Genomic DNA, 26,822 nt, shown 5'->3' with positions numbered 1-26,822 from the left:
TGTTTTAAAAGGAATGGGTCCAATCAGTTATTAGGCTCAAACAGGGGAGCCTTGGGCTGGAGGCAGCTAATTAGAGAGAAGCTCACCTGTGAGGCACAGGTGGGGCTTCAACAAAACACAGGAAATTGGAAGGAAAGGGGTAAGAGCTGCAGAGATGAGTTGCCTAAAGTTTGTTCCAGAGAGGAGAGAGTGAAGAGACTGGCAAACCCAGAGGAGTAGGGAAGGCCAGGAGGTATGGAAGCAGCTCAGGGGAAGGTAGTAAGGTGCAGGGAACAAAGCTTGGCTGCTGAGCTCAGCTGGAACATGGAGTAGAGGGTGGGCCTAGGTTCCCCTGCCAGTGATTGTGAGAGTGGCAATGTGAGGCAGAAACTGATGGTGTGTACTGTTGGAAGGGTTTTCAGGTTGACTCAGCTAATCCCCAACTGCCAGGAGGCAGCACCATTTTAGCAGTGAGTAGCCCACCCCCTCGCATTAGGGTATTCACCTAGTATGTGGGAATCAAGTTCAAGTTCCTGTCTGAATCACAGTACATAATATTACTCCTATTTTTTTAACTGAAGCACTGCTTGGCAATGTTCTCTTACTGTTTTGAATAGAATATAAAACATTGGTAACCTTGCACCTGGCTTGGTTATTAAGCAAGGAAAGTTAATTCAGTTTGGTCTGATATATATATTTCAGGTCCTAAACTAGACTTAGGTCTAGTTATCTTCCATTTATTCCCTTTTATGGGAAAAGTGATGTATGACTTGAGATACGGGAGGTGAAGCAGGGCTAACGGAATAGTTGCTTAATGCTGCTCTTAACTGCTCTAATTTACAGCTGGCACATTTGGGAACATTTTTAGAATTTTCACTTCAGTAAGTAGTAGTGCCCACAAAGGGAAGTTCTTTTTAGCCAACCCTGCCTCGTTTTGTGGTTCATGTACCCTGGAGGTACATATTAGATGAGGTGAGTGTGGAGTCTTTTATAGGCAAAGAGAGAAGATTTATACAGTTTGGATATATGTCACTTTGAGTGTATAAATTTCTTATTTGAGTGTGAAGCTTCATAAAGGGTGTATTAAAATGTAGTGAATTGGGCCCAGTGGTGTTATGTTGCTCTGCCATGCATAATGGTGCAAGTTCGTTTATTTTGGTTGGCTTTTTATCACAGAAACCATGTATTTAGGGGACATATGGGTACTTGGGAAGAAGGGAAAATATTTTTACTTGAATTTGAGCAGTCAGGATTAAAATGAAAGGGACAGAATAAATGAATGAAAGAACAGGTGAATTTACATATCTGTTTAATACAGAATATAATTTGTGCTGATGAAATTGATAAAACATATTGGTCTAATTTAAAAAAAGTCATTGATATGTGTCTGTGACACCTATAGTGACTGTATAAGTATAAATATTGATTAAGGCTTTTAGGCTCACCTAAGGAGAACATATTTTGTCGAAGGCTAGGTTGGAGAGGCTGCCATTAATGGTCCCATAATGTATAAGAAACTCTGCCATCACAAATGTAACTTATTTTAAATGAACCAATAAGGAAGGACTCAATGATTCATAAACTAAACAAGATGGGAGAGCTGGAGATCATCAAATGTCAGCTACAAATGCAGGCAAAACTACTGATACTTGGGCCTGAGAGCCTGAGGACAAGTGTAGTGTACCCATGCTTAACTGTTGGTACAAAATGGAAGGCCTGATAGTGTTCGCTCACTTGTATTATGTCTGTACAGCATTTCACACCTAGTATGATAAGGCCCTGATCCTGTTTGCGGTCTCTAGACACTACTGTAATAAATACATTTAAATAATGTATAACGGTGAAGGTCATGCAAGAAAATGGACCAAATGGGCATTCTCCTTCAGGAGGCTGAAGGACACAATTGAACAGTAGTAGTAGTAAAAATATAGAGCTTTTATACAGCAGTTGTAGCTGGAGATCTCAAAGTCTTTTATGAACATAATATCCCCTTATAACATACAGAACCAGAAAAAAGGCAGCTGGGTCTTCTCAGACCAACATGAAAATGCATGTTAATGAAGATTTTTAATGGTAATTGAGAATTGCTATAACCAGGGGATCAATCAACCATCACCCTACTTTTCTAGAAAGGAGGCTGAAGCCATTTTCAGCAGAAGTGTGCAAAGCCTGCTGATTTCAGTGTGCACAGGCTAACTAGTAGTTTTGGTCATATATTGCTGAGCCTCCAGTACTAAGTGAACTTTGACTAGCAATTTTTCATTGCACCTTTTCTCCATTTTATTTTTGCACATCTCTAACCCATTGAAATTTAAACTAAATCAGTGTTTGTTGCCACTTTTTGTCATCCTACGCCTTGGTCTAAAACCAGGTAACTGCAATGACACCTTTAATAATAATGCAACAGAAGGATAGAACAGTGAAAATATAAAGGCTGCAAAAGACTCCTTGTATTAGTTATCCCAAAATTTTGCCTCCTGGGACTGTATTTTCAAGTTTGCAACCCTCTAAGATAGATATTTGAAGTAATATTCTGCAGTAGTACAAAGAACAATTTTGCTTTTGTCATTTCATTATAATGTTGAAATCTTTTAACCAGGCACCAAAGACGTCATAAGCTAACTATATAAGTTTCCTCCTGGAGTACTCTGCCCAGAGCCTGGAGCTGAAATGCATACAGTATTGTCAAATAGCAGATTTAGCAAGTGCATATGGTCTCACTTTTTCATTTTCATGCGTGTTATTCCACCACATTTTGTTTTACCCTAGGTATACATAGTAGTCAATATTTTTCTGACAAATGGTTGTATTTCTGATAGTACATTTTTAAAAATAAAATATCCTTAATAATAAAAGGTCACTCTACCACATTAAAATACTTTCAGTGCATAATCAACAACTTTTAAAACATGAAGAAAATCACCACTAATCAACTGTTTGCTGTTGGTGCACCTGAGTCAATAAAGCACTTAAGTACATGTTTAACATTAAACACATGGAAAAATTCCATTGATATCAAAGTTCTAAGCATGTGCTTACATGCTTTGCTGAATAGGAATGGAATTACACTTGTGCTTAAATGCTTTTCAGAACTCGGGCTTCTTTCACTATGCAGGTAAAATAAAATATGTATTCCCTCGAATTAAAATAGTTTAAACACAATTAAATTCTCTACTGAAAAAGAGCAACATAGCTGTCTTTTGAAAGTTTCCATTTAACTTCCTCCTCCCATTCTCCAAGACATCATGCTGAGAGCTATAAGAAAAATAAACTGGGAATGTTGATGTTAAGGGCCAGGGTGCCCCTCCCCCACCCCCAAACAAGCACCAATGAGAAATTTTAAAAGGATACAAATTCTGCCTAGTCCTCTGCAAGTGCAAAAGGGGCCTGTTAGGGGATCAGTTCAATTCCAACATGAGAGAGCCACTGCAAATCATGCTCACCAATGTTGTACATGGAGCAAAGCTCTGCAAGGGGCTTCTTTGCATGCTGTCACACAGCAAAATCTGGGGGCTGTGTGGGAGGGCATAGGGCTAGGTAATCTACCACTAGATTGTATCCACCTGCTACTCATCACTGCATTAAGCAAATGCTCCATAGCCTAGAAGTGAGTATTTCTTTGCTCAACTGGGAAGCAGCTCTCCATTGCATGCTTGAGAGGATCAAGCTGAGGGGGCAGTGATCATGACTATGGTTTACTTATTGTTTAAGCACCAACAATGTACCTGGTGTTCTATAAAAAAGAAGGGAGAACATTATCACTGACCCAAACAGCTTACAGTCTAAACAGGCAAAACAATTCAGACACAAAAAGTTGTGTCAGGGGAAGACATAGGGTGGCCAGGCGTCTGGTTTTTGACTGGAACACTGGGTTGAAAGGGACCCTGGTGCTGACCGAGCTGCTAAAAGTCTGGTCAGCGGCACAGTAGGGCTAAGGCAGGCTCCTTGCCTGCCCTGGCTCTGGGTGGTTCCTGGAAGCAGACACCATGTTTGGCTCCTCCGCACAGGGCTGGCCAGGGGGTTCTGCACACAGCCCCCTTCCCAAGCACCAGCTCCCATTGGCTGGAAACCACGGCCATTGGGAGCTGCAGGGATGGTGCCTGCAGCTGCAGGCACCGCACAGAGCTCCCTGGTCCTTCTGCCTAGGAGGTACATGCTGGCCACTTGAGGGAGCCACCTGAGGTAAGCACCACCCGGCTTCAGCCTGCACCCCTCTCCCTCACCCCAACCTCCTGCCCTAAGTCCCCTCCTGCACCTACACTCCATCCCAGAGCCCACATCCCAACTCCCTCCCATGCCCCAATCCCTTGCCCCAGCCCCGAGTCCCCTCCTTCACGCTGAACCCCTCTGCCCCAGCCCTGAGCCTCCCCAAACCCTTCATCCCTGGCCCTTCCCCAGAGCCCACACCACCGCCTCCACCACAGCCGTGAGCCCCATCCAGCACTCCGAACCCCTCAGCTCCAGCCCAGCCTCCCCTCCTGCATCCCTGGCCCCACCCCGGAGCCCGCACCCCCTCCAACCCCAGTCCCAAACCCAGAGTCCCCTCCTGAACCTCTTATTTCTGGCTCCCACTCCAGAGCCTGTACTCCCAGCCAGAGCCCTCACCTCCTCCTGCATTCCAACTCCCCTTCCCAAGTTCAGGGAGGGAGAGTGAGCTACAGAGGGAGGGAGGCTGGATGGAGTGAGTGGAGGCGGGGCCTCGGAGAAGGGATGGGGAAAAGGTGTTCAGTTTTGTGCGATTAGAAAATTGGCAACGTTAGGAAGACAAGATGGAAGATTAGAAGGATGAAAGGAATTCTGACACCTCTAATGATACAATACATGAAGTGCAGTCCTAAACACTGAAGAAACCATATATAATCAAGAGCTGCAAAAAACAATGGGGAAATGATCTAACTTTCAGAGAAAATGACAATGGTAAAGAAAGATGCTTTGGTGAATGCAGAGTGATGTCTCTGTAGCTCTGCCCTGTTATCCAGTTCATCCCAGTGATGTTTCAGATGTGCTGTTAAGCCATTAGTGGGCTGTGATGATTAAAGGAAAGGGAAGGATTTGCTTAGTTGTTGCCTAGAAACTGGGTAGCCAGAGGAAAATTATCAGCATCACCAACGGATTAACACTTTGATTGAACTGCTGGTCCCAGAAGCTCCATTGTTATTAACCATTATCTACAGTAACAAATCAGGAAGAAACAACCTATTGAAAGTTGCCTAATTACTGGATAGGAAGGCTTGCAACTCCTACATGCCACCTCAGTGTTTTAGGGAGACAACTGAGTTTGTTCCCACATCTTGAAGAAATAGGAATATCAACAAGAGAGAAGTGGAGGTCAGATGTTAATAGTTATTATCAGAGAGAATAACGATGATGCTGGTCACACTGTGTCACTTAAGGGCTGTGATGAGGATAAAGTTAGCATCAAACATTGAGGGTATAAGTAAAGATTTTAAGTTCTTCAGAGCAGAGACTATTTTTTTTTACTCTGCACAACACCTACCTACAATGGGTACACTAGGTGTTACTGTAATAATGACAAAGAGATTGATTCCAAAGGTCGGTAAGTAAATGCAAGGCAATTATTTATGACAAAATGATATTAAAGTCTAAGAGTACAGGCCAAACAAGAAAGGCATCCAAGATTATATTAACAAAATTAAGACATCTCACACTCATTAGGAAGACAGCATCTGTGCCTTCTGGTCTAGACAAATCATTATCATAGATGTGACCAACAAAGGCACCAGATTTTTTTTAAAACCACTTTTTACGACAACCCTAACCATGCCAGGTAGTGTGTGTGAGATCATCATTCATTTTCACTGTTTTTTAATGTTTGTAGAATAGCAGAAATGACACTATGTGGCAGCTGCCAAGTCACCACCACCATTACATAGGTTTTTAATCCTGCTAGATCTATTTTTATGAAATACACACAATAGCTCAGCCAGTCACTTGTTCATCATAATGTTATTTTGGCTCTAGTTAGACTGTAGACTACTGAGCAGACCTACAATATTTGGCAATTATTAAAGAAACAGCAGTAATACAAACAAGGCTACTTACATGAATTTGCCTTGCCATAGTTGTTATGATAATGCCAGTGCATCGCAATATAGATTTCTCTCTCCTTGTGCCATGAAAGATCCATTGCAATTCTGACAAAGCTACTCTGTTAAGCAGCTTAAGAAATTATAAGTAGCTGAGAAACATGTGGATGAGGCTGACATCACTGGCAGGGTGGAAGGGGTTGGGGAGACACAGCAAGAGGAAACACATGGGCACATATGGAAATGCATAGCTGTGGCAGACTAGGAAGGTAAGAACAAGAGGTTTAACAATGACATGGTGAAAAAGGGGGCACCTGACAGGCCTCAGGTTATGTACACGCCATTGGCTAGATCAACTATGGTAGAACTGTGCCAGTTCACACCAGCTGAGGATCTGGCCCATAATGTTCATTAGCTGAATATATTTACACACATATATGGAACAGCTTATTTTATAATATACTTGGCAATAAATGGTTGCCTATTGGAAGATTGGGTTAGTAAATTTTGAATACATGTAATCATTCAATCCTGAGAGGCAGTGTAGTTAGCACACTGGCCTGGGGCTTGAATGGCCTAGGGCAAGTTACTTTGCCCCACTGTGCCTCAATTTCCATATCTGTAAAATAGGGATAATGACACCTCCTTTTTAAAGTACTTTGCAGTCTATAGATGAAAAGTGCTAGGTATTATAATACCTAGCACTTTTCATTACACAAATCCAGTTTGAAAAGTCTTGTTTCTATAAAGAAATCTGCTTACCACAACATATGTTGCTAGCTGACTGAACAATTCTATATTCAAGTATTTCCACAATTTATAAAAATCCATGTCAACAATATTCTTTTAAAAAAAATTCTGACAAGTGGATTAATGAATCTGCAGTCTATGGTAGTTAGAAACCAGCATGGAAGGGAAATTTACAATCTTTGATTCTTTGGTTTCTTTAGCAAATCATATATAATCTGAGGAATTTCATTATGTAAATTCAAGCAAATTGGAGCTCTTAAATCATTTAACATTTTTATACTAATTTTCAGTCATCCCTTATTTATGTGTAGACATCCTTTAGCATCTATAAAGTAAGTTGTCCAATTAAGTGCAACTTACAATTGTAGTTGACATGTCTCAGAAAACAACAAAACACCCATTCCAAGTTAAAATTCCTAAAGCATGCCATTTACAACGTCAAGAAAACAAAGCTGAGTATGCAAATATTTTTCACCAGAAAAGTTTTGGATACTATTAATCTTACTTTTGGGATAATCCTTCAGAGTTAGAAGGATGCTGCACAACTTCATATAGCCTATGTAATCCATTACATCCACTTGACTTATGAAGTGGAGAGATCTTGTGTTCTCAAGCATAAGAAGACAATCATTCTTCAGCATGCCACTAAAAGCTTATCACACTAGTCATACCCTTCCCCTGTGGGCAAAACCATGAGATCTTTATTCTGACCTTACTCAAGGAAATGAAATTCTCATTGAATATGCATCTCACAATTTGATCCCAAATTATTATGTTTGTGTCAACAGTGCACTCTACCATGAATAAATAAAAGATATAGTCCCTGGTCTGAGGAATTAACAAACTAAAGTCTCAATTCTGCAGATATGTATATACATTCTTACACTGGGATTTATAATTGTTGCCACATATTAATTATTTGCAGGATCAGGGCCTAAGACTATCACAAGGGTCAGATAAGAACACACTGAGAGATCCTGTATTCAGTTATATAAATAGGGTGCTGTCTTGATACAGGAGGCAGGGACAAGCACATGCTGAATAAACTTTTCCTACTCTGTGTGGGCTTGTCTACTTTGGGAATTCAACTTGTGTTTTAATATGTATTAATTAACCAGCCTGCTAATTCTAGTGCAGACATGAAACGAGCTCCTAGTCATGTTCACTGTAACAAGTGAAGATATGAATAACAGCACTTGCATCCAAAGGACCCTTAAGGCAACACAAATGTCTCATCATCATCACCACAGACACGACCTGTGACCGAGTCTTGTAATATCCAGAAGGTTAAGACAGTAGGTTATATGTGTGTGAGTCCTTATTTCAGAGTGCACATGCACTGTTGCTTATCTGTCATTACCTAAGCTATTGGTAATCACCTTGTATTTTCTCTGGCTTATTAGTTGCAATTTTTGTTTATTGAATTTTATGTAACAGATATTCCACGAAAATAAATGCATACAAAAAGAGAGAGAGAGAGAGAGAGAATGAACCAAGAACTGGAAGAGGAGGAGGAATAAGAATCAACACTGTGCAGTTCATACACAGTAATATATTAAGTCAGAGAATGAGCCACAGTGGTTGCCATTAAAAGATTTACAGTTCTGTCTTTGTGAGTAGGTAAGACCACTGCAGGTACTCCCCTGAGCCCAGACACTGCAGTTCAGTGGGGTCCACAGAAGGGAAGGAGAGAAAATTTTCTTGTACTATTCCAATGCCATCTGTCTCCATGAGAGCCAGGGACAATCTATCCCTTAGTGTCTTAATCACTAAAATCTTAACAAATCTTTGTAACTTAGCAAGTAGCATTATCTGCCCAACAAAATGCAATTCATTACTAATTATGATACAATAAAATACAAATTGGGGGGGGGGGTTATACTATTGTAAGCATTTTTCTTTATCTCATTGCTATGTTCCAGAAAACCCATTATTGCATCATTACAGCTGGAGATCCAAGAGTTCAGTAGCATTCTCCCTTTGCACTGAATCTATGTGAAGGGGTTTGCATAAAAAATGTCACCTGTTTTCATGCTTAGGCTCAGTAAACTTATTTTACATTTTCAAACAAGAAAAAAAAAAGACCCCCCCCCCAAAAAACAAACAAACAAAACCCTCATGTAACCTAGGACATCTATCATACTCCAGATACTGTGCTTTAAATTTAGATTAATCTTTCTTATGCATATATTTATCATGGACTATACAAAAAGTGTCACATCTGTGGGCACTGGTTTGGATTATTTGTGATAAATCATTGCCCTGGTTTAACAGATTTCCCAACCCATTATTCATTGTGTAATGCTATATGTCATCTTCAGGTCTTTACAATTTTCAAAAGCATGGCAAACACCTTATTTTGGTAACTCACACATCTCATAAAATCTTCAGTATGATGTACTGAAAATCGAGAGGCAAATGCCCTGTGGCTGAAAAAGGATACACTAATTCAACTTCTGTGTTTATACAGATCAGGTTATGTTCAGAGTTTCCAGAACTGTAGACCGTCATAAAATAAAGCATCTTTAGTTCACTTTGCTGCATTAAGAAAATCTAGTACCATGCAGCTTCATTCCACTTGGAATACTGCGAGGGGAAAAATGTTTTTATTTTATAGCAATGGGCAACATTTGATTAATGTACATGAATCCCCATTTTTAAAAATTACTGATTAACAGACCTACTTGCCAACAGATCCAGTATAGCATGGCAAGGTACTTCAATTTCAATTGCCTTTGAATGCTTGGCCTCTCTGCTGAGACTGTCAGTATGTAAGTTAATGGTACTAAAATGATAGTGCCTGATTGGGTCATTGAGCTACCCAATTCTTATCACATGCTATAGGCCACTGAATAGACCCTCAGTGGTAATTTTTATGAGTCTTGATCTAAAGTGGTTTTTTTTATTATTATTATTATTTTATTATTATTATTGTTTTTAGTACTATAGGGCCTGTTTCTGACAGCACCTACAATTCCCATCAGTGTGAGGATCTGCTAGTAGTTACAATGGTTGGGCAGTTGATGTACTCAGACTGCTACTTATCATCCCAAACAATCATTTCCCCTGTTACCTTGCCCTGACCCCATGTGTTTATTTTTTCTCCCACCTGTTCTCTCATCAGATACTAAATTAAAGGGTGGGATTTTCAAAGGAGCCAAAGGAAATTTGATGTCTCTTGGCTGAATGTGCCAGCCATAAATTCCTGGAGTCAGGGATTCCTTAATACATGTGTGCACCATGCCTAGTACAATGGGGTCTTTTACCTGACTGGGCCCCCATATGTATAATATTTTAAAAAAATAGCAGTCCTTTATGAGTTATAGTACTATATACTTCCATAGGAATTCTGGCAGTCTTCAATTTTAACTTAAGCACTTACATTTGAAGGGTAGAGGCAAGAAGTTTACATTCACTGAGCATGGTGAGGATAAGCATAATTGCATTCAAATCTGAGTAACTGTCTTTTTTTCTCCTGGTAAAGAGTGCTCTGCGTTTTCCCCTCCTCTTCTGGCCATTCTTTACTATCTGCCCTTGATCCTGAACCATGATTTTTATTTTTTATTTTTTGGTACTAGCAATTTACTCAAATTCATGTAATGAGGTTTTTCACACAAATATCATTCATTCTTTTCTAATTTCCATTATTTTAATCTAAAGAAAAGGTATTGCAAAAGAGCTAAACATATCTACATTAAGAATTTCCTAATATAAGATGTTTGGCTGTTCAAGCCAGCGTGAATACGCACTGGAAAGTTAGGAGGTTCAGATAATCCAGAGTCTGCAATGTTGACTGCATAACATTTTCTTGTAGATTTTTTGGTCTTGAGAAGGGATTTTTGCCCTCCCACTTCTGCCCGAAACAATGGACAGTGGCTGGAAATTTGTACTTTCCTTCCCATGAGATTCTGGGGAGGAGCTCATGAAGACAAGAATAGGGTGATTGCGGGGGAGTGGGGGTTGGAGTGCCATGGCTGACAAGCAGCTGATTGTAGCTCCCTGATTCTCAGCAACTCAGTCCTGGAATAAATTAAAACTATAGGGGGCAAGTTTACCTAGGGCACTGCTTAGTATCATGTATTTTATAGGCAAATGAAAGATTTTAGTTTACAAAATAAGTTCCTGTACAAAGACTGTAGGCACACTGACAGTTACATTCACAATATAATAATAGAGAGCTTTAACACGCAAACATTCAGACAAGAACAATAACTCTGCCAGCCAGCTAGCTCCCAAAAGCTCCTTTCTACTCTCCCTTCATCCCGGGAATTTAACCTCAGTCCTGTCCAAAATTCATATAAAAGAGACCAGAAAGTCACTAAATTCAGGCTTTTTCAGAACAAAGGACCATTTAGAGTTTTATAGGCCATTTAGAGCTTTATAGGTCATAACCAGTACCTTAAACTCCACCCAGAGAACAGTGTAGATCCTGGAGCAATGGTGTCATGTTCCCAGCAAGCCATTCCTTTCAGCACCAGCTTTAATGTCCAAATGGTTTTCAGGGAATAGCCTCGTGTACAGCACAAATAGCAAACTTACAATATCATGGAAATGCTGGAAGGGACTGTGAGAAATTAGGTCCAGCCCCCTGAGCTGTGACAGGACCAAGTAAACCTAAAGAATCCCTGACAGGTGTTTACCCAACCTTTTCTTAAAAACCCTCAATGATGGGGATTTCACAATCTCTCTTGGAAATTTATTCCAAAGCTTAACTTCCCTTATAACTTCAGTCACTTAATATTATGAAGAAACTAGGGAAAGTATTGTCAGGGGGGGAAATAGTTCAAAAGTGACAAATACTTGAAATAATGTCTCTTGCACATTTAGTAGCTCTGGTCTAAAGTTTCTTCATATACTTCTATCTGAAAATTACAACAAACACCACACTGACGGACCTTGCCACTCTTAGTCCACATATCCAGTTTTTCAGACTAAAACACTTGACTTTAACAAAGTCCATTTCATTTGTTAGGAATAGTACTTAAAATATTTGACAGATTATCAATGAAGTTGTGTGCATTTGTAAAATTGATCTATATTTGCATGTTTTTTAAATTAGTATGTATGTTATATTTTATGTGAGGTGTTTTGCAATGACAAACAAAATTCTCATTTAAAGAAGCAGTATTCTATTGCACACCTATTAATCACACATATAGTATGTAGAATGAGACAAAATGTATAATGACATATTAATAAATACTAAAGAAAAATTAACCTAAATCAATGCATTAAAAAGAAATATTTTTTTAAATAAATTTTTATAATGGAGTTCATTCATCAGAGTAACTGAAAAATATATTTAATTAAATGTTAGGAGAAAAAAAAGAAAATTAAGGGACAGAAAATATACAATACATGTCTGTCTATATCTCACAGATTTTAAAAAAAGTGGAATTTGTGGTTAACAAATTATGAAGAACACAGAAATATGCAGGATATATTTGAAATAGGAAAAAAAAGATTTATAGAAAGGGTATTCAAGTAAAAGGGAACACAGAGGTGAAAAGAAAAATCATAATACATTTTTCCCAATTAGGAGTCAGAATTTTCTATTGCTATATTCTCAAAGATAAGCAGTAATAGCCTGTCCCTAGATTTCTATTTATAACCTTAGTAGTTCCACAATATATTAGCTTCCTAAATAAATTACTTTTGATTTTAATTCCCTTACGTGTCATGTTATATCAGAATACTATGTTAGATATGCCATGTTAGAGAGCATTCAAAAATGAAATGATACATAATTTGACCATACAGTGGCTTGAGCATTGGCCTGCTAAACCTAGGGTTGTGAGTTCAATCCTTGAGGGGGCCACTTAGGGATCTGGGGAAAAACCAGTACTTGGTCCTGCTACTGAAGACAGGGGGCTGGACTCAATGACCTTTCAGGGTCCCTTCCAGTTCCATGAGATAGGCAATCTCATGTTATATGTTATAATCACATTGTGAAACAATAGAATACCAATTCAAATTTATTAAATATTGTGGATGTTTTTCTACATTTTCATATGTTGTATTCTATGTTGTAATTTAAATCAGTGTATATTTTTATTATAAATATTTGCACTGTAAAAATGATAAACAAAATAAATAGTATTTTTCAGTTCACCTCATACAAGTACTGTAGTGCAATCTCTTTGTCATGAAAGTGCAACTTAAAAATGTAGATTTTTTTTGTTACATAACTTCACTCAAAAACAAAACATTGTAAAACTTCAGCACCTACAAGTCCACTCAGTCCTACTTCTTGTTCAACCGATTGCGAAGACAAACAAGTTGGTTTACATTTACAGGAGATAATGCTGCCCTCTTCTTATTTACAATGTCACCAGAAAGTGAGAACAGGCATTTGCATGGCACATTTGTAGCTGGCATTGCAAGATATTTACATGCCAGATATGTTATACATTTATATGCCCCTTCATACTTTGGCCACCATTACAGAGGACATGCTTCCATGCTGATGATGCTCATTTAAAAATAATGTGTTTAATAATGTGACTGAACTCTTTAGGGGAGAACTGTATGTCCCCTGTTCTGTGTTTTACCTGCATTTTGTCATATATTTCATGTTATAGCAGTCTCGGATGATGACCCTGCACATGTTGTTCATTTTTAGAACACTTTCACTGCAGATTTGACAAAACACAAAGAAGGTACCAATGTGAGATTTCTAAAGATAGCTACAGCACTCAACCCAAGGTTTAAGAATCTGAAGTGCCTTCCAAAATCTGAGAGGGATGAGGTATAGAGCATGCTTTCAGAAGTCTTAAAAGAGCAACACTCCGATGCGGAAACTACAGAACCCGAACCACCAAAAAAGAAAATCAACCTTCTGCTGGTGGCTTCTGATTCAGACGATGAAAATGAACATGTGTTGGTCTGCATTGCTTTGAATTGTTATCAAGCAGAACCCATCATCATCATGGATGCATGTCCCCTGGAATGGTGGTTGAAGCATGAAGGGGCATATGAATCTTTAGCGCATCTGGCATGTAAATATCTTTCAATGCTGGCTACAACAGTACCATGAGTACACCTATTCTCATTTTCAGGTGACATTGTAAATAAGAAGCAGGCAGCGTTATCTCCTGAAAAAGTAAACAAACTTGTTTGTCTGAATGATTGGATGAACAAGAACATTGTTTTATTTTTTAATACAGTTTATTTGTACATAATTCTACATTTGTAAGTTCAACTTTCATGATAAAGAGATTGCACTGCAGTAATTGTATTAGGTGAATTGAAAAGTACCATTCTTTTATTTTTTTACAGTGCAAATACTTGTAATAAAAATAATTATAAAGTGAGCACTGTGTTGTAGTTGAAATCAATATTTGAAAAGGTAGAAACATCCAAAAATAGTTAAATACATGATATTCTATTATTGTTTAGCAGTGCGATTAATCACAATAATTTTTTTTAATTGTGTGATTAATTGCAATTTTTTAATCGATTGACAGTCCTATATATTAGTCATTATATTGTGCAGGAGGCCTAATCCTCATTCCAGTCTTAAAAATGTCAAGTGTATATGAAAGCTGTAATGTTATGTTGAAATATTCTCAAATGCATGATCCATGACTCTGGTTAATGGAGATACTTGTCACTGTATGTTAACTAGAGATGCCCTGGTTACTCCTTACAGATTCAGGTACATTATCTCCAAACATAAGAATGCTCTCTGGTTTGTGAGAAGAGCAGGTCTTTTTGACACCCATTCTTTTGCTAAGATGAAGTAATGTAGGGTAATGTTTTCCGTGTCAAGGCTGAAAATTTTGCTTTTTGTAAACAGGATCACTTCAGGGAATGGTGTTACAGAACACGAAAATCTGATTCAGAGGTTTTAACATGTAATTATGTCAGGGCACTTTTATTGAATAGAATTTATTTCTATCTGAAAGGAGGAGGTACTCTGCCTGATACATAAAACAATTTCTTTAAATATTGTATGTAGACAGAGAGTTTGGCTTATTCTAGAGCACATTTTCTAACAGAAAAAAGTACAAACCCTTTATAGTAGATATACAGGGAAATAACCATTCTCAGTATATTTAGGTTATAATTTCTTGTGAGCTTCTATAATCTTCAATCTATTCTCTCTTCCCTTACTTATCTCTTTTTTGGAATTTATTTTCTGAATACGTACAAGGTACAATAGAGGTAGGTTGAGATGCAAATTTCACTTTTTCAGATAATTAATTTTGGACTGATACTTTTCATGCTTCATTTCAGCTTAAAGTTTTACCAAATTTAGTTCAGCCATTTTGGAGTTACCATATGCACATGTGCAAAACCCCCACACTTTTCCGATTGGAGGTTTGTGTTCACATAGCTCAAATGTAGCTGAAGAAAGAAAAATGAAATGACTTGATTTCTAGTCCTCATGAATTTCCTTAAACAGCTATGTATGTTCTTAATTGTACTCATATGAGCACTCCATTTGATTTCAATGACTTCACATGTGTGACGCTGAGCAGTTGCATAAATATTTGCAGGATTAGAGCCATAAAAAGAAAAACAATCCAAGTTTCAAATAAGTCAGTTCATTATTTGAATATTTAGAACAGGTTATTTGTGCATAAGTAATTAAGGCCATAGCTTTTCAAATGTTTAAGGCCATTTGAGTTAATAACAGGAAGCACTGCCATAGATATTTAGCAGTACTGTCACTATCCAGAGTCTGATATAGCACTATAACTTTATAGAAGCACTTATGGAGGCTTAACAGTCCTTAATCTTCATCTTTTTCTCATAAAAAAATCAGAGAAATTACATTTTTAAGAATGCTAATGCAACGTTAAGAATGAGAAAACAAGGACACAAAGTCAGCAAATTGCGAATGTCTGACTTTCACCGCTGTTCTCTTTTGGCTCCCGCTAACGTAAGCCAGAGGGCCAGGATCTCAACAATGGAATGTCTGCAGGCAAGGAGAATACAGTGTTGCAACTTGCGAGACAACTATAGATTCCCCTTTGCTTAGGGAGCCTTCAGGGGAGCAAGGGTGGACAGTGCTTATTGGGGATGGAAGTTAGCCAGAACAGTTGGGGATGAATAGATTCATCATCCCTCTGCCAAACCTGATAACAAAGTTGTCTAAGGCTTGAAAACTAAAGCTGTCCCACTGGGGCAAATCCATCTTCTGCTGCAGGGGGGAATTCATGCCTCCCAGTGCCAGCGGCAGTCAATCTGGCTCAGGTTTTCTACAGAAGTGTTAATTCTGTTACATTAGAGTACCTAGTAATTTCTATTTCTGCTTTCTGTGGTGAAGGTAAACATTTTACATACGCTTGGCAGAATTAGATTTTTTTATAATTAAGTCTGATATCGGTTTATTTTAAGCATTTTTTTCTATTTTTATTGATTGTTCAAAATTATGTGTTTTAAGCATTTTGCCATTTGCATCTATTTAAATATTTACAGTTGTGGGGAATTATGGGAGCGGTCAGATAGGGAGGGGAGGTATGTCAGAGAATTATTTAAGAACAGTTGACACAGATTCCAAAAGTCAAACCTTTATCATTGTTAAAATGCAAATGATCAAAATCACGTGTCAAAATGTGCAAATGAAATATCCTTAAATTAAACTCTAATAAGTTCTCAAACAGTATTTTTCAAACGTTGCCTAAATGTAGATTTCAATTATCAATGGAAATGTTTTTTTCATCTGTGTGTGTGTGTGTGTGTGTGTACGGTGAAATCCACATTTACTAAATACAATATAATCTTTTCAAACCTATTAATATATTACAGTTTGTGTTTGTTAAATGTACAGCATGAAATAAGAAGGATGTGGCAATATGAACCTTAACTTGAGAATTTTCTTATTTCTCTGAGCTTTATTTTCTTAGCTTTAACACTGAGATTAAGGCCAGTTTTACACATTTCTTCAATATTACTTTTTATATTTAATGTAAGCAGTAAGTTATTGTTAATACACAAATCAATTCAAATGGCAGGATTAAGAATCCTGTTTTCCTGTTTGAGCTTTGCCACTAGTAATAGCCAGTGCTGCTAGATAAATGTGCTGCTCTTCAGCACCCGAGGTTAATATTTTCTAGTAATAACTACAATTGCAAAATGCATTAGTTTTAATGGCAGGAACTCTGAACTTGCCAGTGGCAAACAGTGAACAGTTCAGTGTTCCTTAAAGAACCACTGCCACATGTTGACAAACTCTGCAAATGCTATGTTTCATCAAAACTTGACTTAACTGTCAAGCACTTTACAATAGCTATATTTCTTTCCCCAGTTTGCTAATGGTCAATGTTATTTGTGTTATTCTTTCTAATCAACCTGCTCCTCTTGCTCGATTCCTACAGCGATGTCATAGTTTAGCATTTGCAGCATCACAGTCACTGCTGTAACGATGAACCGTGTAGTCAAACACTGGAGTGTTGTGACAGACCAATGGACCACAAAAGATGAGACTCCAGGTAAATAGGAAAATAGATCTGATTAGCATCCAAATGCCTGGATATGAATCCATATCTGAAATCTGTGATAACTCACCCTTATCCATCCATCTTTTTCCTCTTTACAAGGCATTAGTGCTTCCAGTATTGTGTGTGTGCTCTAAGGTCTATGAAGTTGCAGACTGCTTTATATAGGAATCGTTCCAAGATTTAAAGTGGAGCCAACAGGATTCAGCTAGACTCTACAAAAGAACATTAAAGGTTGATATGAGGAGGGTGTGAAAAGGAATGAGCCTGGGTGGACAGAAGAAGCCCTTATTGGGTTTAGAGTAATATAGGCAGCTTTAAAGCCAGGAGCTAGTTGCTCAGATTTAAGGGAAGATGCTGTAATTGGGAGGTAGCTAGATATGTTAGTTCCATAGGCAGGAATGAAGAGATCTGAGGGATTGTTTGAGGTCACAGAAGATTCTATAACTGAATTTATCCTCAAACTTATGGTTCATATTTTCAGCCAGCCTTATTTTATATGCATACAAACCCCACATTGGCATGAGCAATGGACATTCACTTGGTCATGCACAAGTTAAGCTGCAAAACTCATTAGCTGCTTTGCACACAAAAATGTCTATTTGTTGTGAGTATGTTGTGCATTTTTTGTACATGCAAAAATCAGAAGCTAATTTTCAACTAAAGGGAAACCTTCAAATTAAAAATACTTTGAAACTCTTTTGGGAATGACAAACTAACCTATGTCTGGTATCAGCCAAACCCCACCACTAACTGAGTACAACTTTGGAATCACCTAGAGGCATTTAAATGCACACTCAGCTACTGCCAAAAGTATATGCAATGCATTGTTCCTTAAGTATGCATTTAAGAAGGTCACAACAATAGCAGCAAAAAAAAATCACACTTTACTGTGCATGCTCAAAAAGCAATTTTCCAATGCTTATACTTGATCAAATCAAAATCAGTTTTGTCCAGATCAAGGCTCTATTCACTGCTCCATGAGGTGTATTTTCAGGTTAACTATACAACTTTCAGCCATTTAACCTGTTGGCGTGTTAAAAGAAAAAGATAGCAATAATTTGTATATAAATAGGAATGATGTATTTTTTCTACTCATCTGTCACTCAGAATTGGCTGAACAATATATTGCTCATACCTTCCAAATGAATTCCCCTTGAAACATGTTGCCCTCCAAACTGAATGTTGCACAAAGATATGCTTATCTGAAAGTATAGTTTATAATAGAAACAGTTATGTATGGTAAACCAGATTGGATGCCAAAAGGAATATGAAATTATGAAATTATTTTCTTTCTCTTAAAAATGGGAAATATGAGCACAGAATATTAAGCTTTAATATAAAAGAGCTCTGATAATTCAACAATTACTGTGCTTGGATTTTTTTTTTAATTAACAGTTTACCTATAATTTAAAAATATATTTTATTGCCTTCTCCCTCCTTTCCAGGTATTCACATCCACAGCTGCAAAGCAGGACAGAATTGTGCCTGAAAAGATTTTTATGCTTGTAACGTCTAATTCCATTTTAAGTTACCTGTTTTAAAGTGCCATTAAAAATTTCATTATTATGATTACTGATGTGGAGGGAGTAGGCTGGATGTACTAAGGGTCTCCAAGGACTCGGCAAGTAAATGGAAGAATTACGAACTAAAGGACTTACATGTATTCACAGCAAGCTATATTGTCTGAAGGAATAATACATTACAAGACATAACTTATATAATCCAAGAAAAAAGTGTATTAATAAAGATTCAGCTCCAAATGTATTCAAGAACATTTCAAAAATCTTTTTCATTGGGATTGTGCTTAAACCACTGCATATAAGTATTAAGAAGAACTTTGCAGAGAATCAGCTTTTAAAAAACTGAGTCTTCAGATGTTGAGCTTTAAGGCAGATGCTCCATTAGAGTTTGTCTATTGCCAATTTATTAAGTTGTGGCTGATGCCAAAAACACCTAACTACAGAATATTGTAGTATTAACAAAATACTACAGGCCCTAAATCTGCAAGGTGAACCCGACAGATGGATCCCTGTTCAGAGCCTCACTAAAGTTAGGACCATGCACTGTAACCTGCCCAAGATATTTTCTTTTTCTTTGAATGATGGTCCCTATGTGTATTCTACATATGTGTATGCATGTGCACCATGCACCTAAGTCGAGCAATTTCAAATATGTAGTGTCTGTTGGTCCGCACACAGGACCAGTGCAAGGATATTTTGCACCCTAGAAAAAACTTTCACCTTGCACCCCCTCCTTCCCCCCGGAGCATCGCTTATTATGAACTTTCAGATGTCTGGAGTTCCGGCTGCTGCCAGCCGGGGTATCGGCCGCCAGCCCTGCTCAGCCCGCTGCCGGCTGAGTGAACGGAACTCCAGGCCGGCAGTGGGCTCAGCGGCAGCCAGGACCCACAGCCTGCCATTTAAAAGAAAAATTGGCTCACGTGCCACCTTTGGCATGCATGGCGTAGGTTGAGGACCCCTGTTCTAGTGTATACAGTGTATACGCTGTGTACTGTACTTTATGGTAATTTTCACTATACGTGATTTTCCTCTTATGTGCTGACCTTAGAACCTAACCCCCACGTAAGATGTGACTCCACTGTAGTGTAAAAAAATCTGAGGGGCGCTGCTTTTTGGCATCCCCAAATCTTGGTGCCGTAGGCGGCTGCCTAGTTCGCCTAGTGGTTACACTGGCCCTGTCCACACATGTGCAGTTGTTCTCCTGGTGCTCCAGACTGAGAGTATAAAGGGCATGAGAACTGAAGCCACCCCCATTCCTTCTTATTGTCCTCTGTGTCTGCTTCAATCTTCCTTACTTTGATCCTATGAATATATTTTAAAATAGTTTTTAATGGTTTAATATTTTAGTGTTCTAGTGTATTTATAGTTCGCATAGTTAATTTATTTCTCCGCACCCCGGGGAGCTTCTTCCTCTAAAGAGAGACTATGCCAAGAGTTTCCAGGTTCAAAAACTGTGTCTCCTGGCCCTGTTCCATCGCTGTTGGTTACAACCACCAGCACTGCTTTGTTGCATTGGGGAGGCTCATATTGCCACCAAGTGAAATATCTGCCTCTTCTTTCCTCCCTGAACTCACAAGGGACGAGAACTTCATTTGCAGAAACACCTCATGGAGCAGGCTGTGAAACCACAAGTCCCATTCAGATTCAGTCTGGGGAAACACCCCATACAATGGCCCCAGATGGTGAGCAGCACTCCACCAGAGGCAAGGCAAAAACTCTGAAGCTTAAGAATCCTCTCATGAGAGTCAAGGACATGAACATAGGTGTAAGGACAAATCTCCTTCCAGATTCACCTCTAAGAAAGAGCCCTCCCACCCCAGACATCAGGGAAGACCAAAGCCTTTACCTCAACAAACTTCACTCTGTCCTACCCAAAATCACCACTGCTGTCTGGCCTGGTTCTTATTAGAGAAAACCCTACACCTGAGGAAACCACCTTGAAGAGAAGAGTATCCTTCCCTACTACATCTACAACCTAGAACATCCTCCCATCAGTACCGTTGGTAGAACAAGAGCCTATCATTTCATCAAGTGAATCTGATGCTGCATATGAGGCTTACCCCACAAGGAAAACAACCAACAAAATATTGAAAATGTCCCCCTCCTTCCAAATATTGCTACCTATGAGACCACTCGTACCCAAGGCCGTGAGACTCTCCCTCTCTGGTCAATCCTTACCAGTCTTACTGGGGCCCTTGAAATCCATATAGCAGGTGCTTTTTTTCTGTGCAAGAATCTCTCAGCAACACCAACTGGCTCCACCAGAATTAGTGGAGTAGGAGGTTGAGCAGGGTTTGCCTGTTCCAACAAATATGTCATTCTCCTCACTGGATGAGGTGGTTGCTCCATCATCTTCCTCTCCACCCAATGACCACAAGAAATAACAGGAGTTGTTGCAGAGGGTGGCATCCAAGCTCCAGATACCTCTCGAAGAGGTCCAGGACGTACAACAGGGCCTACTGGACATCGTCCTGTCTTCTGGCACTTTGAGGGTGGGTCTTCCAGTTACCATTTAAGAAAGATCTTGAAGTCATTGTTGATAGTTCTCTGAAAACATCTACTCAATGGCAATCAAAAACCCTAACAATGTTCACTAGGAAAGAGAGAGATTATAAAACTGAAAATATCATAAGGCCACTATATAAATCCATGGTACAACCACACCTTGGATACTGCAGTTCTGGTCGCCCCATTTCAAAAATATATTAAAACTGGAAAAGGTGCAGAAAAGAGCAGGAAAAATGATTAGGGGAAAAACTTCCATATGAGGATAAATTAAAAAGAATTGGACTGAGCTTAGAAAAGAGATGACTAAGGGGCAATATGCTAGAGGTCTCTAAAATTATGAATGGTGTGGAGACAGTGAATAAGAAAATATTATTTCACCCCTTCATATAACACAAGAACCAGGGGTCCCCTCATTATTATGGGATGGGATTCTACTCCCCACATTTCTTGATCACCAAGAAATCCAGTGGAGACTGGAGATTCTTGACCTATGCCATCTGAATGTATTCATCTTAAAATTAAATAACATGAACATAGTGAAATTAAAGGTGATCTGTATGGCCTACAAAACATTCTGAACTCATCCAATGGTCAATATGATGCCTGATTTCTACATAGTCAAGCAGGGAGGAACAAGATCCCCCCATGCATAGAGACAGTTGACTTCTGAAAGTGGTGTATCAGCTATTCCACTCTCAGGAGTATACCTACCAGGTGTGCAGAACTCCCTAGAAGGCAGTATCAGCAGACATTTTTCAACTGCCCATGAATGGGAGAGTCACAAATCTGTTCTCAAAGAGACTTGTAATGAATGGGGAACACCATCCTGGGATCTCTTTGCCTCAGAGAGGAACAGAAAACTCCCCCTGTACTGCTTTAAAGCAGGTCTGGGCCAAGGCTCAAAGGGTGATGCCCTTTTGTTGCACAGGATGGATCACCTCAGCTATGCCTTCCCTCTCATCCCACTGATACTACAAGTCCTGCTAAATGTCCTCATTGCACCCAGCTGGCCAAGGCAGTTTGGGTTTCATTGTTCTATTGTTCAGATCTGAACATTTCTGGATCTGCTGACATAACATGGTATTTGGATAGACATCACATGTACAGCATTCATATTCAATAGTGGTTCAATCCATCCTCAACTAAAGCAGGAAGAATTCTACCAGGAAATGTTATTCATACAAATGGTAGCATTTCTCCTCTTGGTCATGAAAACACCAGTTATCTCCAGAGTCCACTGGGACTGCTATCCTAGATTACCTATATACCCTTAAGACATTGGGTCTCTCTATCAGTTCCCCATGGGTCCCTCTGGCAACAATCAGCACTTTTAATCCCTGTATTGAGGACCACACTATCTTCACTCATCCTACGAGGACTAGATTTCTAAAAGAAATTATTAAATTCTTTCCACCAGGGTGTAGCCAGCTCCTCAATGGGACCTTGACTTCATTCTGTTGGTTCTCACCAAACCTCCTTTCGAACCATTAGCCACCTGCTTTGTCCTGTCTCTCTCAAAATAAGTTGCCTTCCTAGTCACCATCACATCAGCCAGAAGGGTGAATGAGCTGGGAGTGTTCATGGCAGATCTGCCATAAACCACCTTTCATAAAGAAAAGCTCTCTTTGCCTCCATCCAAAATTCACCCCTAAGGTAATGTCGGCATCTCACATGAATCAAACCATCAATCTAATAGTATTTTTTCCAAAACCCTATGCCTCCAATGAGGAGAGAAGTTTTCATTCCCTAGATGCTCAATGAGCACTGGCCTTTTATCTACCCAGAATAAAAGCAATTCAAAAAACACCTAGACTTTTATTGCCATAGCAGAGAGATTGAGAGGTCAAGCTCTATCTGCTCAGAGACTCTCTAAAAAGATCTCAGGCTGCATCATCCTTTGCTACTAACTGTCTCGTATTCCCCCTCCACTGCACCCTATTGGGAGTGAGAACCCATTCCACCTGAGCACAAGCAACCTTTGTGAGATGCACCTTTACTTGAAATATGTAAGGTGGTAACTGGGTGCTCCTTACACCCTTCACAATATATTACATTTTGGTCTAGTCTTCTACTACAGATAAAGCTGTGGGAACAACAGTACTACACACAGATAACATTTGCATCCTCACACCCATGTCCTGTTTGACTACTGCTTACTAGTCTCCCACATGTGGAATATACATAGGGGTCATCACCTGAAGAAGAAATGGAGGTTACTTACCTGTAACTGGAGTTTCTTCAAGATGTGTGGGTTCTAACTTTATACCTTTAGGAAGGGGAGATTTATAACTTCTCAGAGGGATCCAGCATTCACACTGGAAGAGTCAACCATAATACATTTTAAAGTTCTGATATTGTTAGGTATGGCAAAGCTACGAGACAGTCATTTTTAATGGTGTTAATGGTTTTTCTGAGAGCCCTGTGCGCTTGAGCTCATGGTGGTTGAGGCATCTTGTTTTGCAGTTGGAGGAATGAGAAATAATCCAATATAGTTATAAAAAACCCTCTCTAAAACATCCCTGAGGTAGTTGTGCTATAACTTATGTAACATATACAGAACTCATGATTTATAGTTTTACCAGTGATTGTCTGGCATGATATACATAACTTACTTGTGGTTTGTCTCCTGTGTGTAATGGACCTATCCAAAATGCATACTGATAAAGACTTTATGGTACAGTACACCATCATCCACTTATACACACACATACAAACAATTTAATATACACATATTATTACTTGCACATGTGATGGAGCCATCCCTGGCTCTAGTTATCTTTGTGTCCTGCTTGGTAATTGGGCCTTGGCTATTACAAGTGTAACTGCTGCAATTGAATTGATTGTGCTGCATTTTCCTAGGGGAGTTCTGACCCATTGTTTGATAGATGAGGGGAAATATTAAATTGCTATGCTGGAAGTGACCCTACTTCTGGTTGCTTCTGTTGTTGCCATATGGGAATAGAAGCAAATCTAAATAAAAATACGTTGAGGAAAAGAGATCTGTTATGAGTGCTATTTGCCTCTTTGAGCATTATCATGGAAACAAATTAGATCATTTCTTTTTGCCAGTGTGTCACTGTGTTTCCTTAAATAACAAGTTTTCTGAATCGGGTACATAGAGTGACATAACAGTGAAGCCAGCTGTAGTGAAAGCATAATAAACTAGCAGAAGCAGCTACAGGTAGGTAGGTATATATTTCTTCCATTTCATGCTTGTATATTATGATCCCATAAATCTGATTAGATCTATGAAATTTCGATTGTTTCTTTCTGATTCACAGGGCCAGATTTTACTACACCAGATCTCCAGGAACAGTGGGGTGGAGCAACAAGAAGCCCAGGATGACCCGCTATTTATCAAAGCTGGTGTCTGTAAGGTGATGAGTCACTCCTGTGCTGGGCTCCAACAAATCCACAAGCCAGGAATTGGTCTGGTGACTCCCAGGGCAGGCATATAAGTCCCATGGGAGGAAAAGCAGCTTAATCTACTGAATGTCACTCCAGGGCTTAGAACTCTCTTCCGCCTAATGGTGGTAACAGACGCCCCAAGCCTGTTCTCCAGCAGGCTCAGCTCAGCTCTTTAGGAAGAGATCACTAGTATCTAGGATCTTTTACAGAGTCTGCCCCACCAGACAGGCATTCCCTGTAGAAGCCCTTTTCTCCTCTCTCCCCTTCTCCTAGCTCTGTCTAGACTCATTTCCCCAGCTGTGCCTGACAGCAGTCTCATTCAGGGTAACCCAAGGCACATGCATTGTCGATGTCTTGCCCTTTTATTTCCCAAAAACTTCAGTAGCAGAATTTTAATTGTATTCTAACTAAAATGCCCCAAACTGTCACATAACTAAAATACAAATAAGGCCTGGCCCATTCCGTCAATCTCCTTGCTCTCCAACGGGTGCCGGCAGAGAGCTTTGTTCCCAATGGATCCCCTCCCCAGCTGAAGTGTTTAAGCTCTGGGCCAGTCTTCTCCCATTTCACCAATGGGTGGCAATAAAGAGCTCTTTAATTTCTAAGGCTTCAGGCCACATGGATTCCGTAAAATTATCACAAACTCACAGAACGAAGTGGAAGATCTAGAGTGGCATATTCAGAAAAAGAGAACAGATTAAGTCAATTTCTATATTTTCCACTGATTCATTTTAGTTCTTCTGGTAGAGTGTACAGGAGAAAACATATTTTACCAGAAGTGGAGATTTGTCTATACATTCTGATCTAATTCATGTCATGTCAAAAGTTTAATTCTATTAGATGTTATTCAGGATAACAAAAAAATATACTCCCTTTGGGTTTCTCCATAATTCACTGTATCATTGCATGTATAAAGAGTTGGTTGCAATGTCCACTTTTCTGTTAATTTTTTTATTTAGTTCTTTGTTGATTTTCAGATCAGTTTTGGTAACTGTGCTTTGTATAGCTTGTATGAAGCATTGAAAAAGAGACCTGTTCTGACAGCTAGTTGATTTGGTTGTACAATAGTGGTCATCTCCCTTTAGCAGTTGGAAAGGTTTTGCTGCATTCAAGCAATGGTGAAGCCTTTGAATTTGATATGATTTGGTTTTTAAGAGATATTAAAATTTGATGAGGAAAATGGACATTAGTAATTTGAAGTATTGTATGAAATAATTAAAGTATCATAGCAGCTTGAGAGAAATATTTTAAATTGAAGGTGGCATAGATAAAAAGCAAAAATATAGATACACAGGCCAAGATGTTCAGAAGTAGTGTTTCTGAGTGTCTTAAATTTGGATAGCAAACTTAGAAGAACCTTAAAGGAACCTGATTTTTCAGATAGTGATAAAGTGTCCACCCTCCAAGAATCAAACCATATTAAGGTGGATCAAGTTGGCCATCTGAAAAAAATGACTAATCACTTTAATAAATCTTAGCCATATAACTTTTGGAAAACTATTTATCTGTCTTAGATTCTTAGGTATTTATAGAGTGCCAGTCACCAGAGCATCAGGCAGTGATGAATTCCTGAAAGATAATCTGCAATGCAAAACAAAAGTAGTTTGTGTTCTTTATTATTCCTTTATGATGTATAAGGCCTTCATTCATTTTATCTGTTTTTACATAAGAAATACCAAAGCCTGAGTTCCCTCAGATGACCTGTGGGGTGAGTTGAAAACTGAGCTGCAGCTCTCCCTGCCAACAGGTGAAAGAGTGTTGCGGCTTATGCCCTGTCTACACTGGAAATTTGCCCTGATTTCAATCCTCAGTACTCTGCTGCCTGTGTAGCTGCAACAGTGCAAACCCCTATAACAGACAGGTAAAACAGCTATTTGCATCAATGGAACTCACCCCTACTTGCAACAGAGTGCAAATCATGGCTTAGTGGTTTACACTGTCTTATTAGGGAGTTTCATGGGAACATCTGGAGCAATATCTGGCCCCTAAAGTGCAATAAATCTCCACTGTAGCTAAGACCTTAAACTGTCTCCTATTGTGGTGTCTCCCTTCCCATTCTCAGCTCTGCACAACCCCAAGTCACAGAGCACCACCATGCTGGCTCTGCTGAAGAGATTGAGAAGGACTTAAGCTGATCACTTCAGATAAAATATTTGCAGCTT

General features: G+C 39.1%; 1 long non-coding RNA gene across 2 annotated transcripts; it reads left to right on the top strand.

Moving 5' to 3' along the window:
• Positions 1–143: 143 nt before the first annotated feature.
• LOC123372180 lies at positions 144–26,150 on the top strand. Of its 2 annotated transcripts, none has more exons than XR_006580159.1 (3): positions 144–232; positions 17,102–17,215; positions 24,534–26,150. It is a non-coding gene; the product is annotated as an uncharacterized LOC123372180 (long non-coding RNA). The 2 variants fall into 2 exon arrangements; XR_006580160.1 differs by lacking the exon at positions 24,534–26,150 and adding an exon at positions 18,670–18,942.
• Positions 26,151–26,822: the final 672 nt, after the last annotated feature.

The sequence above is a fragment of the Mauremys mutica genome, chromosome 6, assembly GCF_020497125.1.
Source record: "Mauremys mutica isolate MM-2020 ecotype Southern chromosome 6, ASM2049712v1, whole genome shotgun sequence".
NCBI lineage: Eukaryota > Metazoa > Chordata > Testudines > Geoemydidae > Mauremys > Mauremys mutica.
This window is presented reverse-complemented; position numbering and strand designations above follow the sequence as displayed.